This window comes from Chelonia mydas, chromosome 8 (genome assembly GCF_015237465.2).
Source record: "Chelonia mydas isolate rCheMyd1 chromosome 8, rCheMyd1.pri.v2, whole genome shotgun sequence".
In the NCBI taxonomy this organism is placed as follows: domain Eukaryota; kingdom Metazoa; phylum Chordata; order Testudines; family Cheloniidae; genus Chelonia; species Chelonia mydas.
In genome coordinates, this window is record NC_057854.1 from 75273003 (window position 1) to 75287618 (window position 14616).

Genomic DNA, 14616 nt, shown 5'->3' on the forward strand with positions numbered 1-14616 from the left:
TTTTGAAAGTGCTCTTTCTACTCTAGTTCTTGGCCACCAGCCATTCCCGACCCACCCAAGTGAAAGATAGACCTACCATTGTAGTGTTGGAGCCTGTTCTTTTCCTCTCAGATCTGTTCTGTGTGCCTGGTTGCTGTGTGATTTGTATACTTGTCTGAGGAGCCTAAGCTGCATTGCCAGAGATTTATGTATATATGAAAAACCAGCCCCAGTCACACCAACCAACAAAGATTTAAGGGTGCTATTTTTCAACTCTGTTAATTCAAAACAAAAAGCTGAGATATTTCTTAGGTTAGATGCAACTTTTTTGTTGTTATTAAGAAGTTACTCCTAATCCTTAGCAGTCAAAGAGTGTAGCTATTGCATCTATTTAAGTACAGGCCAGTGTGCAGCTATAGTTGTGAGATGTTTTTGTTTATTATGAGTACAAAGCCGGGGGGGAAAATGTCTGAGAACTTTGTTTTGGGCTAGCTGTAGGCTGTGCTGTACTTGATCCAGTGTATAATATAATGGTTCATTTGTTCAAAAGGGGGAAATGAATTGTCTGAACATTTACTGTGGCTAAGGATTACATATGTACAGTTGGAGATTTTTAATGGACTCAGAGCACACAGGAGGCATCTCATCCAAATCTATTTTTAATAATTTATTTGAATGGCTGATTGTGCATTTTGGTTATGGTGTGGTACCTGCTTCATTGCATCTAAGCCCTTTTAGATGACCATATATGACAAAGCCTTCCAGAAATCTCAAACACAAGTGGAAATTAATTGAACTATTTTAATTTAGAAATATGACAGCAGATAGAGCACACAACTGTAGGTAATGTGGGGAATTTCCAGGAATAGGTTAAACAAAGGTTTTGCGTATGGTCTAAAAACCAGCTGATTTTGTTCCACTTCCTATAGCAAAGACTGAAGAAAGCTGAGATGCGAAAAGGCTTTATTAGGCTAATAGAGGTATCTGATACCCCAGGAGCAGGTTCTGATTGCAAATCAATAGATGGTTAGCTCAGTATAAATAGTATTCTGTCCAATGATAGGATTTGCCTTATGAAACAGAATCTACTATTCTTCTAACTAAAAACAGTGGTAATTGAGTCGGTGAGTGGTCTGTGTCCATTTTGCCATAATAAATGAATGATTAGCACAGGTTTTCTCATTAGGCATAAGGGGACAGGTACAATGACAATTAGCAGCCAGCTAGCAATTCTATGTAGGAATGCAAGCCCTGCAGCTTTTGGTTAAAAATCTGACTCCCGCAGTTTGGTTCACAAGCCCTAGAAAACCAACCCTTGCACATTCATTCAGAGCCAGATACTCCCACAGTTGCTCATGCCCACTGGTACCTAACTCCAGAAATAAGATCTATGAAAGTACTTTCTAAGCAAGGTATGAGTAAGGGTGGAAGAAACTGACCCACAGGGTTCAACTAATTCAAACCTTGCAGGGGAACCCCTTTGCCCTGACCCCACCCCCAAAGGATATCTGCTCCTCTAACAGGCCCTGGGAGATCTCCTTTTTCCTTCTGCACCATCTGTGGGTGCAGAATCTGATAGACTCGTGGAGGGGGAGCTGGCAGCTTCTCAGCTCTATAGACAAACCAACTCAGCCAATTTCACTGACCTTTGGCTGAGGCTTTTGAGCACATCAAACCTTGGACCCATGGCTCCATCTGAACGGCTTTGGGGTTCAGTGGGAATATTTTGCAGAGATCTAATTCTGCAACAGTCTTTCAATGATACACAGAGGCATTTGTGTGGAACTGAAAAAATAGATACTATATGTTCTGCAACATGCTGCCAAATAGTCTCTCAAGCTGCTACTATTGTTGCTGTTTCTGTTGTTGGTCCAGCACTAACAGAAATGCAGGAAAATGCAGAAACCATCTGTGTAAATCCAAGGAAGTACTACAGAACAGTCATTTTATTCCTCTCATTGATTAACACGGCTTGAAGGACAATGATGGAATGATGCCATAGCTGCTTTGCCCTATTCTCTATGGCTAATAAATATTAAATATTTACCTAGCATTTATGTAACACTTTGATTGACCAATGCAACGTTCTGTACAAACATTAATTAACCCATACAACATCCCTGTAAGGTAAAGTATTATCTGTTCCATTTTACAATGGAGGAAACTGAGGCAGGTGTGTGAAACAACCTGCCCAAGGCTACACACCATGTTGACGTTGGAGTCAGGAATAGACAACATTCACACTGTTTCTAAATTTTGCCAATGTTTCCTGCACAGCACGTCTAAGATACAGCCTTTCCTCCCCCACCACAAAGCTCCATCTCTCCTGGGCTCCCATTATCTCACATCTCAATTACTACAGCATCCTTTTCTCTGGCCTTAACAAATCCCAGCTTGCCCCACTCTTGTCCTTCAGAATGCTGCTGCAAAGATCATTTTCCTAGCTTGTTGCATTGATGGTGTCACTCCTTTCTTTGAATCCCTGTCCTGGTTCCCCTTTCTCTATCACATAAAACAGACTACTTGTCTTCACTTTCCAGGGTCTTCACAGCCACCACATCTTCTTGCTACCTATCAGCTAACAGCGAGCTGCTGGTGTGCTCAGACCACTGCTTATCATGCTGACCAATATTGTCTCAGTGTTTCTTTGTACTCCCCAGTCTGTTTGGCTGCATCCACCCACTGGCTCTATCTTATACTTAGTCCCTGCCCCAAATTGCTTACAAATCTCTCTCTTTGTTCAGTGTTTGTACGGTGTGTAGCACAATGGAGTCCTGGTACATGACTACCACAATACAAATAATAAAATAAAGTAATAACAGTATAACCATCTGCCTCCCGCTTTGGTGATTTTTCCTCCAGACCACATAGCCACCTGTGAAACACTAATTGTAGAGAGGAGGCGTGGCCTCCTGCCCTGTCAGAATGGGAGAGACCCGAAATCACCCCTGGTGGGCAGAACCAGGCCACCTGCGGCCACTCCGCTGGAAGCAGAGGGGCGGGACAGGAAGCAAGACTATAAAAGGCCAGCCTCCTAGTTCAGTAGGAAGAGAGCTGCCAGAGGAGCAGGATGTCTCTTTCTTGCTGCTGGAGCCTGGAGCTGAAGGAAACGGCTACCCAACCAGAGGAGTTACCTGGATTGCCGGAGACCAGCAACACCGATGAACTGCCGGGGCTGCTATGGGCTGTTTACTTAGGGGAGACCAAGGACGACTGTGTAACCCAGGTGCCCCAAACTGGGGAGGATAGGAAGGAGCCCAGGGATGCCAAATAGGGTTTGGCTGTCGAACTATTGTGAGCTGGCCAGTGTGTTGCGGGCAGATCCCCGCTGACCTAGTGGCAAACTACCCTGCCACTAACAGGGCTCTGGGCTGGGACACAGTGGAATGGAGGGGTTTGCGTCCCCCTGTGAAGCGCCCCACCTGTGGAGGGTGGCCACCTCCCCACTACTAGGCCAGGAGGCCTGAATTGATCTGGCACCCGCCGGAGCTAGAGCACCAGGCGCATTTGCTGTCGCTCCCGGTTGGGAGCTAATTCCTCACCCTGAACTGCTGGGCTGTATCGCACAGACTCAGCCTGAGCTATAATCAGGGTGTCTCACAGTTTGAGGGACGGGGCGGAAAGACTAATTAAGGCCTGGGCTGATTGCTGACCAGGCCTGCTCACTGCCCTGACTGAGGGATTTGGCAGAAAGACTAACTGCTAATTGGACTAATCACCAGGTGGACTCACTGACTGTGATATGTGCCCTGCTTGTGAAGCAGTGAGGAGGTCCGGCCTCCCGCCCTGTCAGAAGGGGAGAGACACACGCACCTCCTTACCTGTGGTGGAGAATGCAGGCAGTGACCACCCCCTGAGACAGAGGGGAGGGTCTATGGCTGTACCTAAGCCGGAATAGACCCGAACATCAGGATGGAGCTTGAGCAGCTGATGAAGTGGTGGACTGAAACCCAGCAGCAGCTGCTTCAACAGCTCAGGGCCCAGCAGCAGCAGCTACTCTGGGAGTTGGGAGCCCAAAAGCAGGACCAGCAGAGGCAATGCTTCCAACAATGTGCCCTGCTGCCTCAGAACCCCAGCCCCGGAGGCACAGGAGCCCCAGTGACCCCCACACTACCCGTCCAGCTCACAAAGATGGGTCCTGAAGATGACCCAGAGGCATTTTTAGCTGCATGTGAGTGGGTTGCCTTGGCCGCCGCGTGGGCCCCAGAACAATGGGACATGCTCCTAGCCACGTATTTGATGGGGGCTTCCCAGGCTGCCTACTGGAGCCTTCCTAACAAGGAGGCCCGAGACTACCGGGCAGTTAAGGCTGCTATCTTGGGTGTTACGTCCAGAATGTCCAAAACCTTCCAGCATAGGTTTCGGGGGAAGATTTATCCGCTGGGGGTGCGACTCTGCGTTGTCACCCAGGAACTTAAGGATGCCCGCTGGAGCTGGCTCCAACCAGAGCGACACACAGCATCAAACTGGCCGAACAAGTGATAGTGGAACAATGTAGCCACATCCTCCCACCCTGAGGGAGGGCGTGGGTCCTGCGGCATTGGCCTACAACCCTGAAGGCAGCAGTTGGGCTCATGGAGGACGTCTTAACGGCCGAGACCCCTGTGACCCCCAGACCGCCAGGTGTGGGAAGGCACTCAAGGTCTCTGGTGATACCCTACCCACCCCAATGCCGCGAAAATGGCTGATGCAGTGGTGGCTCCGCAGGTTTGACCCTGAAGCACCCCCGGCCCTATGATGAGCCATGACAGTGGGCGAAGGCCTCCTCTGAGAGAGCCCAGATCATCCTCTGAGTTTGGAGGACTGACCGGGTCCTGCCACGATCAGCCCCTGCTTCAGGTGTGGCCAATTAGGGCACCTCCAGAGGCAGTGCCCCACCATGGACTGTTCCTTCGGCAAGTTCTGTGCCAGGGATGCCCAGGCCCACCAATCTCCCTGTCCCAAAGTGATCATCTCAGTTAGCCTCTGGGGAAGGCAAGTGGAGGCCCTTGTGGATTTGGGGTGTAGCCTACGATGGTGCGGGAAAAACCTCGTTCCAGCTGATCGCTTGACCCACAAGCCCATCCGACTCTGCTGTGTATATGGGGATGTGAAGGTGTACCCCAGTGCTCAACTGACCCACACAATTGAGGGAGTAACCTGACAAATTACAGGGAGTTGTCCTGAACCTCCCCTATCCCGTCATCCATGGGGGAGACTGGCTGGAGTTCAGCCAGGTCCTGCAGGCAGCATCTCTCCAGACTGGGCCAGAGAGGCTGGGGTTGGAAGGAGACCCATCGAGGGTGACAAGGAAGAGCAATCCCCCGGGGACTCTCTAGACCCACCTGAGGGAGGGCCAACCAACCCTCCAGATGAACCCTGAGTAGCACCCAAGGACAAGGGACCCCTCTGGGGCATAGAGGGGGACTTCTGTTGAGACCAAAAAGAGGACCTCACCTTAAGCCGGGCCTATGACCAGGTGGCATGTGTCAATGGTGTCACTACAGATCCACAGAGCATGACTCAGTGGCCCTGGTTTGAACTTAAGGGTGAGCATCTCTACTGGGCTTACCAGGACCCTTATACCCATGAACCCCACTCACAACTTGTGGTACCCCACTGTCACTGGCAGACCATGTTGAGGATGGCCCACGATATCCCCGCCGCAGGCCATCTGGGCCAAGAGAAAACCCTGGCTCAAATACTAGCCAGATTTTACTGGCCAGGAGTACACCAGGACGCCAAGAACTTCTGTGCATCCTGCCCTGAATGCCAGTGGGCTGCGTCAGCTGGAGTCCCGAAAGCACCCCTGCTCCCTGTGCTGGTGGTGAAGACTTCTTTTGAAAGGATCACTATGGATCTAATTGGACTCCTCACAAGGAGCACCGCAGGCTTTCAGTACATCCCCGAGGCCATCCCCACCCCGAGTATTGCAGTGGAACTCCCAAAAATCTTTGCTCGGGTAGGCTTACAAAGGAAATACTAACTGATCAGGGAATGAACTTTACTTCCCGGCTGCTCAGAAGTCACCTGTTAGGGATCTGGAAGTTGCAAACCTCAGTTTACCATCTTCAAACCAATGAATCATTCCATGAGGCCAATCGGACACTAAAGGGGATGATGCAAAAATTCTCCCCCAGAAGAGTTGTGTCGATGGGAACAACTCCTCCCACCATTGCTACTGGCAATTCGAGAGGTACCACAAGCTTCCACCCAATTCTCCCCATTCGAGTTACTGTACGGATGCCAGCCGCAGGGGCTACTGGACCTCATGTGGGAGACCTAGGAACAGAGCTCCTCGCCAACCCAGGCTCCTTCAATACGTAATGCAATTGCATGAACACCTGAGACAGGTCAGTAACCTAACCAAGGAGAACCTGCAGGCTGCCCAGGGAGCCGGAGCCCAAGCCTACAACCGAGGAACCTGAGCCTGAACCTTTGAACCCGGGGATTACTCCCCTCGGAGGAGTCCAAGCTATTAGCCCCATGGCAAGGCCCCTATGAAGTCCTTCGCCAAGTTGGGCCTGTAGACTACGAGATACACCAGCCAGGGCAGCAGAAGCAGCGCCAGATTTACCATGTCAATCTCTTAAAGGCCTGGCATGATCAGAAGGGTCTGTTGATAACCCCAGATCCTGAGCTAGGACCTCAGGCCCCTATTCCAACGGGGCAAAAGGAGCCTCTCCTTGGCAAATCTCTCAACCCCAAGCAAATAGAACAGACCAGATACTTGCTAAAAGCCTTCCCCGAAACATTCACGGCTGCCACCAGGCAGACATGTCCAACACACCATCTGTACCCCACCTGGGGAAGTAGTACAGGAGACCACCCAACCCCTCCCTCAGTGACTGCAGCAGGCAGTAGAGCAAGAAGTACAAGCCATGTTGGAATTAGGGGTCATAGAACCCTCCCAGAGTGAGTGGTGGAGCCCCATCATCTTGGTTCCCAATCCAAAGATTCTGTATTGATTTTCGGAAAGTTAATGCTATTTCTAAGTTTGATGCATACCCAATGCCCCGAATTGACGAGCTCCTGGACCGATTGGGTGACGCCGGCTATATGACCACCCTGGATCTTGCAAAAGGATACTGGCAGATCCCACTGGAAACTAACTCGAAGGAGAAAACTGCCTTCGCTACACCCAGCGGGCTCTACCAATTTACCCACATGCCTTTTGGACTTCATGGGGGCCCCCCATGACATTCCAATGGTTAATGGACTACCTTCAACCACACCTCGAATATGCTGCAGCCTATTTGAACAATGTGGTGATTTACAAGGTGGGAAGAACACCTACACTGAGTGGCAGCTGTCTTGTGGTCCCTTCGGGCCACAGGTTTGACGGCTAACCCCAAGAAATGTCGAATCGGCTTCCAGGAGACCACCTACTTAGGGTATGTCCTGGGGCGGGAGAAGGTACGGCCTCTAGTTGGGAAGGTCCAGGCAATCCAAAACTAGCCTGCCCCAACTACAAAGAAGCAAGTAAGGCAGTTCTTGGTAGGCTATTATCACCGCTTCATCACCAACTTCACCTCCATTGCTGCCCCCTTGACCGAGCTCTTAACAAAGAGCCAGCTGCAATGCATCCATTGGTCCCTGGAGTGCACCCAAACCTTTCAGATGTTGAAGGATCACCTCTGCGGTGAGCCAGTTTTATATAGCTCGGACTTCTAACAAAAGTTTGTGGTCCAGACTGATGCTTTAGCCCATGGGACTTGGGCCTGTCCTCTCCCAGACCTTTGACGCTGAGGAACACCCCATACTATACATCAGCCAGAAACTTTCCCCCCCTGGGAACAGAACTACTCCACCTTTTGAGAGGGAGTCTCTGGCGATCAAGTGGGCCATTAAGGCCCTGCAGTACTACCTCCTGGGGAATATCTTTGTGGTAGTCTGTGCCCCCCTTAAGTGGCTCCAGAACATGAAAGACACCAATGTGAGGCTAACGAGGTGGTACCTCACTCTGCAGCTGTTCACGTTTACCATTCCAACATAGGGCGGGTAAGGAGAACGCAAAAGCAGATGGGCTCTCCCAGTTGGGGGAGGCAGAAAATGCCAGCCCTGAAGATTGGGGGCCAGACTTGAGGGGGCAGCGGGGTAGCAAGGAGGTATGGCCTCCCGTCCTGTCAGAATGGGAAAGACCCAAAATCACCCCTGGTGGGCAGAACCAGACCATCTGTGGCCACTCTGCCGGAAGCAGAGGGGCGGGACAGGAAGTGGGACTATAAAAGGCCAGCCTCCTAGCTCAGCAGGAAGAGAGCTGCCAGAGGAGCAGGACCTCTCTTCCTTGCTGCTGGAGCCTGGAACTGAAGGATACGGCTGCCGAACCAGAGGAGTTATCTGAATTGCCGGAGACCAGCAACACCATGGGTGAACTACCATGGGCTGTTTACCCAGGGGAGGACAACCACGAAACCCAGGTACCCCAAGTTGGGGAGGGTAGGAAGGAGCCCAGGGATGCCGAATAGGGTTCGGCTGTGGAACTGTTGTGAGCTGGCCAGCATGTTGCGGATGGATCACTGCTGACCTAGTGGCGAATACCCTGCCACTAATAAGGTCCTGGGCTGGGACACAGTGGAGTAGAAGGGCCTGCATCCCCCTATCCCGGGCACCCCACCTGTGGAGGGTGGCCACCTCCCCACTAATAGGCCAGGAGGCCTGAATTGGTCTGGCACCTGCCGGAGCTAGGGCGCCAGGCACATTTGCTGATTTGCTAATTCCTCACCCTGAACTGCTGGGCTGTATCGCACAGACTCAGCCTGAGATATAAACTGTGAAACACCCTGATTGAGGGACAGGGGGCTGAAAGACTAGTTAAGGCCTGGGCTGATTGCTGACCAGGCCTGCTCACTGCCCTGATTGAGGGATTTGGCAGAAGGACTAACTACTAATTGGACTAATCACCAGGTGGACTCTCAGGCTGCAAGCTGTGCCCTACTTGCCAAGCAGCGAGGAGGTGCAGCCTCCCGCCCTGTCAGAAGGGGAGAGACATGCGCACCCTCTTACACCAACAGACTGCTCACACTAGAATAATGCTCCCTAACGATGTTACATGCAATGTCAAACAGATGTACAGAGCAGTCATAACTCCTGCAACTTTACACAAGTCCCAGCTCGAGGTTTCTTTGACCTCATTGTAACACTAGTAGACATGACAGTAAATTAAAGCAGAAGGAGAGAGAATGTTTAATAGCAAAGATCTTCTCTTGGAGTATGACTGGGAGCCGCCACATCCACAACCACATTCTGCTTTCTCTGTGTCAAACAGTTCCTGCACAAAAAAGTTAAACTGCGATTGGACTGAAAACAAACAATCACTGACTCAAGTGCTATAAACTTTACAAGAACACTGTAATTTTGTATAAAAACAACAACAAACCATTTAAAAGACAGGAAATGATATGTTCTAAAAACCCAAACATTTGACAGCATAGAAATTCACAATTACAGTCTCCCAAACAACCTTAACTCTGGCCCTGGAGCCATGGCCACCTTCCTGCTTTGCTCCTGTCATACTTATTATGTACCAGATGGTATTTTTGGATCAAGGATTTTTTTTTCCCTAAGATCATAAAGTAATTGCACTAAAAGTGAAGGAGCACTTTGTACAGGCACCCTTCCTGGATGGTGTTTTCAGTTGTGAACTACACTCTCTTCCTAAATTAAACTTTTTTTCCTTCCTTTCCCCCTTCCTTATTGTGACATTGCACCCCATAATGCTTTATAGAAATATGCTTGAGTGTAAATATGACATAACTGGTAGAAAGAATAGTAAATATGGCAGGCGACCAGCTTGGCTTAACAGTGAAATCCTTGCTGCTCTTAAATACAAAAAAGAAGCTTACAAGAAGTGGAAGATTGGACAAATGACCAGGGATGAGTTTAAAAATATTGCTCGGGCTTGCAGGAGTGAAATCAGGAAGGCCAAATCACACCTGGAGTTGCAGCTAGCAAGAGATGTTAAGAGTAACAAGAGAGGTTTCTTCAGGTATGTTAGCAACAAGAAGAAAATCAAGGAAAGCGTGGGCCCTTTACTGGATGAGGGAGGCAACCTCGTGACAGAGGATGTGGAAAAAGCTAATGTACTCAATGCTTTTTTTTGCCTCTGTCTTCACAAACAAGGTCAGCTCCCAGACTACTGTATGGGGCAGCACAGCATGGGGAGGAGGTGACCAGCCCTCTGTGGAGAAAGAAGTGGTTCGGGACTGTTTAGAAAAGCTGGACGAGCACAAGTCCATGGGGCCAGATGCGTTGCATCCGAGAGTACTAAAGGAGTTGGCAGATGTGATTGCAGAACCATTGGCCATTAACTTTGAAAACTCATGGCGATCGGGGGAGGTCCCAGATGACTGGAAAAAGGCTAATGTAGTGCCCATCTTTAAAAAAGGGAAGAAGGATGATCCTGGGAACTACAGGCCAGTCAGCCTCACCTCAGTCCCTGGAAAAATGATGGAGCAGGTCCTCAAGGAATCAATTCTGAAGCACTTGGAGAGGAAAGTGATCAGGAACGGTCAGCATGGATTCACCAAGGGCAAGTCGTGCCTGACTAATCTAATTGCCTTCTATGACGAGATAACTGGCTCTGTGGATGAAGGGAAAGCAGTGGACATGTTGTTCTTTGACTTTAGCAAAGCTTTTGACACGGTCTCCCACAGTATTCTTGCCAGCAAGTTAAAGAAGTATGGGCTGGATGAATGGACTATAAGGTGGATAGAAAGCTGGCTAGATTGTCGGGCTCAACAGGTAGTGATCAATGGCTCCATGTCTAGTTGGCAGCCGGTATCAAGTGGAGTGCCCCAGGGGTGGGTCCTGGGGCCGGTTTTGTTCAATATCTTCATAAATATATGGAGGATGGTGTGGATTGCACCCTCAGCAAGTTTGCAGATGACACTAAACTGGAGTGGTAGATATGATGGAGGGTAGGGATAGGATACAGAGGGACCTAGACAAATTGGAGGATTGGGCCAAAAGAAATCTGATGAGGTTCAACAAGGACAAGTGCAGAGTCCTGCACTTAGGACGGAAGAATCCCATGCACCGCTACAGACTAGGGACCGAATGGCTCGGCAGCAGTTCTGCAGACAAGGACCTACCGGTTACAGTGGATGAGAAGTTGGATATGAGTCAACAGTGTACCTTTGTTGCCAAGAAGGCCAATGGCATTTTGGGATGTATAAGGAGGGGCATTGCCAGCAGATCGAGGGATGTGATCGTTCCCCTCTATTCGACATTGGTGAGGCCTCATCTGGAGTACTGTGTCCAGTTTTGGGCCCCACACTACAAGAAGGATGTGGAAAAATTGGAAAGAGTACAGCGGAGGGCAACAAAAATGATCAGGGGACTGGACACATGACTTATGAGGAGAGGCTGAGGGAACTGGGGATGTTTAGTCTTCAGAAGAGAAGAATGAGGGGGGATTTGATAGCTGCTTTCAACTACCTGAAAGGGGAGTCCAAAGAGGATGGCTCTAGACTGTTCTCAGTGGTAGCAGATGACAGAACAAGGAGTAATGGTCTCAAGTTGCAGTGGGGGAGATTTAGGTTGGATATTAGGAAAAACTTTCACTACGAGGGTGGTGAAACACTGGAATGCATTACCTAGGGAGGTGGTGGAATCTCCTTCCCTAGAAGTTTTTAAGGTCAGCTTGACAAAGCCCTGGCTGGGATGATTTAGTCGGGGATCGGTCCTGCTTTGAGCAGGGGGTTGGACTAGATGACCTCCTGAGGTCCCTTCCAACCCTGATATTCTATGATTCTATATGTTTTATGCTAGATATGCATGTAACATCTTTGCAAAGGTTGTGTTCTACTACATGCATACAATAGGATGAATACATGCATCATTTTTATGTCGAAGTTATGAGCGTTGGCTCTATGGTTGTATTTAAAGTGTTTGCAGTAGGAAGCACATAAGACAGATTTGGTCAACATAGCATGTAGGGTTATTCAAGTAATTGGGAGTACTTATCTAACAATGGACTCTGGGAGACGCCAATCCACATCTGAGTTTTCCTGGGAACGTTCAAAACTAACATGCAAACAATAGTGTCGGCCTGCAAAAAGCTGAATCATTCATAGACGTGACTTGCCCAGGCGGCTAGAGACCCATCTTGTAACTGGATGTGGTACAAGAGAAACTATATAAGGCCCTAGAAGCCCCTCCGTTTTGTCTTCAGCTGGCTCAGAAGATAGCCTCTCCACCCCAAAGAGATGCCTGAAAGAAACTGGGACAAAGAAAAGTAACTATGGGGGTGTGAGTGAGTGCTGGACTCAGACTAGGAGTAAGTCTAGTCTGTCAAAGAAGTTTATTGGAACATCTCTGAGAGTGAGATTTACCTGCATTTAGTTTCTTACTGTATTAGGCTTAGACTTGCGTGTTTTATTTTATTTTCCTTGGTAACTTACTTCGTTCTGTCTGTTATTACTTGGAACCACTTAAATCCTACTTTTTATATTTAATAAAATCACTTTCCTTATTAATTTAACCCAGAGTAAGTAACTAATACGTGGGGGAGCAAACAGAGAGAAGCACAACTATCAGTGTTATAGAGGGCGAACAATTTAGGAGTTTACCCTGTATAAACTTTATACAGAGTAAAATGGATTTATTTGGGATTTGGACCCTATTGGGAACTGAATATCCGGGTGCTGGAGACAGGAGCACTTCTTAAACTGTTTTCAGTTAAGCCTGCAGCTTTTGGGGGATATGGTTCAGACCTGGGCCTGTGTTTGTAGCAGGCTAGCATGTCTGGCTCAACAACGCAGGGTACTGAAGTCCCAAGCTGCCAAGGAAAATGGGCTCAGAGGTAGTCCCACACATCAGATGGCAGTCCCAAGGGGGTTTCTGTGACCCAACCCGTCACACTTATTTCTCCCCCTTTCAAAGTTCATTCAATTTCACATGTGAGATGGGCAGTTTGAGGGCAGAAGCCATATATTTTTTATTTATTTTACCAAATTAAATGATTTGTAAAAGTCATCTTAAAGATATGGAACCCAATCATAGTTTGACAATTCTCCTGATACCTATTTATTCCTTTCCTCCTACATTCTAGCTACAGCAGCTGCTTGTCTTGGAGACTTCAAGCTCTAAAAGATAAAGTTGTTGTACACTGGACCAAACCTGAGACAATGGAAAGAATATTTTAAAAGGTATTTGAAGCCATATTAGGAATGCCAGACTGGTATACCTGAATTTGGGAAGTTTTAACTACTGTCGTGGGTTCTGATGATCCTTTGGCAGTTCATCAAAATGCTAATGAACTGCATGAAGTTCACTGTGTAACCACTGGAGTTAGGGGCTACCGATCCCTGTCAGCTGAGTGGCATATTTACTTTCAGAACCATGATCAAGTGACATCTCTGGGGCCTGGAAACACAGTTTCAGTTACTGCTTGTACTAGTGTTGGCTCTGCTGCAATTTCCAAATGCACCTGCCAGCCCTATTGCAGTCTGGGGCATTCTCAGGTCAAGATCACGTGCAGCCAGCTGGCTCCCTGTGGACTTGGCAAAGTCCTTTTGTTGGATATGAAATGTTATATTGTTCATAATTTATTAAGTTGCATGTGTGTATCAGACCCAATAATCAGTTTCTAAGGATATTGCAGCAATCCAAAAAGGAGTCTGAACTGTCAACTTGTGACTCCATTTTGGGACCCCTCTATGCACTGTCAACTTGGCCTGGATGTAACTGGATTAAACTGGTTTTTTCCCGCCACTGGGCGATCTCAAGGCCAAACCACCTCAGACTGTTTCCTGCTTTTCCTGGGATCATATCATGTTTTCCCGCCACAAACTGTATAAAAGGACTGTAATCACAGACTGATGGTGCAGTCCATCTTAGTGACTGTGCGTCTCGTGTCTTCGTGGCACCAGTGCACCAATGAAAAATATCATTCATTCCCGAGGTGAGAAAACAGAAGACTCATTCCACCTTATATGCTCCTGTTTCTGGGAACAACAACCACCAGAGGGTTCTCGGTCTGCTTCTTCCATCCCAACGGTCATCGAGGGACTCTCCAGTGCTCCTCCTCTACAGGCTCCAATTACCCACGGAGTGGAGGTCCTGGACTTCGCTGCCACCACGGAAGTGTTGGGAATATAGTGAGATATAATTAGGGTTTTCTTAGTTGGGGTTACATTTTCAAGTGCCAGGGTGGTTTATGCTCATAGGGAGAGCTGCTGTGTTACTGGGTTTGTGTTGTTTGTAGAGTTATTGCTTGTTTTCATTTATCCCTTTCCCTCAGCTGTAGTTTCTCTCTCTCAATACACTTACTTGTTGTTTGCCCCTTATTTCTGGTCAGTCTTTATTATTTGCACACTACACAGGGAAGATCATCTGCATCAGTCCACTGGTGACAGATACAGCAGAGGGCGGGTCTGCTCTTCGGAGAAAAAGGGGCTTGTTTATCTTCTGTTAACTCCAATTGTATAATGGGTGTAGGTATCTTGGCTCCCATTTGAGATAACACTTTGATCAGAATGGAGCAAACTCCAGCCTCTGCTCTCCTCGGCTCTAGTACTGGTGCAAGTAACCCGCCCCCACGCACATTTAGAGCACTTGGAAACAGCAATTGCTAAATAATAAGCTTGTCTCAGCAGCCGTAACAATCTGAGTGCTACTGCCCCACCTCAATGCAGAAACATCCTGGCCTGCAAC

At 48.4% G+C, this 14616-nt stretch overlaps 1 long non-coding RNA gene across 1 annotated transcript; it reads left to right on the forward strand.

The window, feature by feature from the left end:
* Nucleotides 1-4729: 4729 nt before the first annotated feature.
* LOC122461535 lies at nt 4730-14249 on the forward strand. The gene is made up of 2 exons (XR_006283482.1): nt 4730-8378; nt 13013-14249. It is a non-coding gene; the product is annotated as an uncharacterized LOC122461535 (long non-coding RNA).
* The last annotated feature ends 367 nt before the right edge of the window (nt 14250-14616 follow it).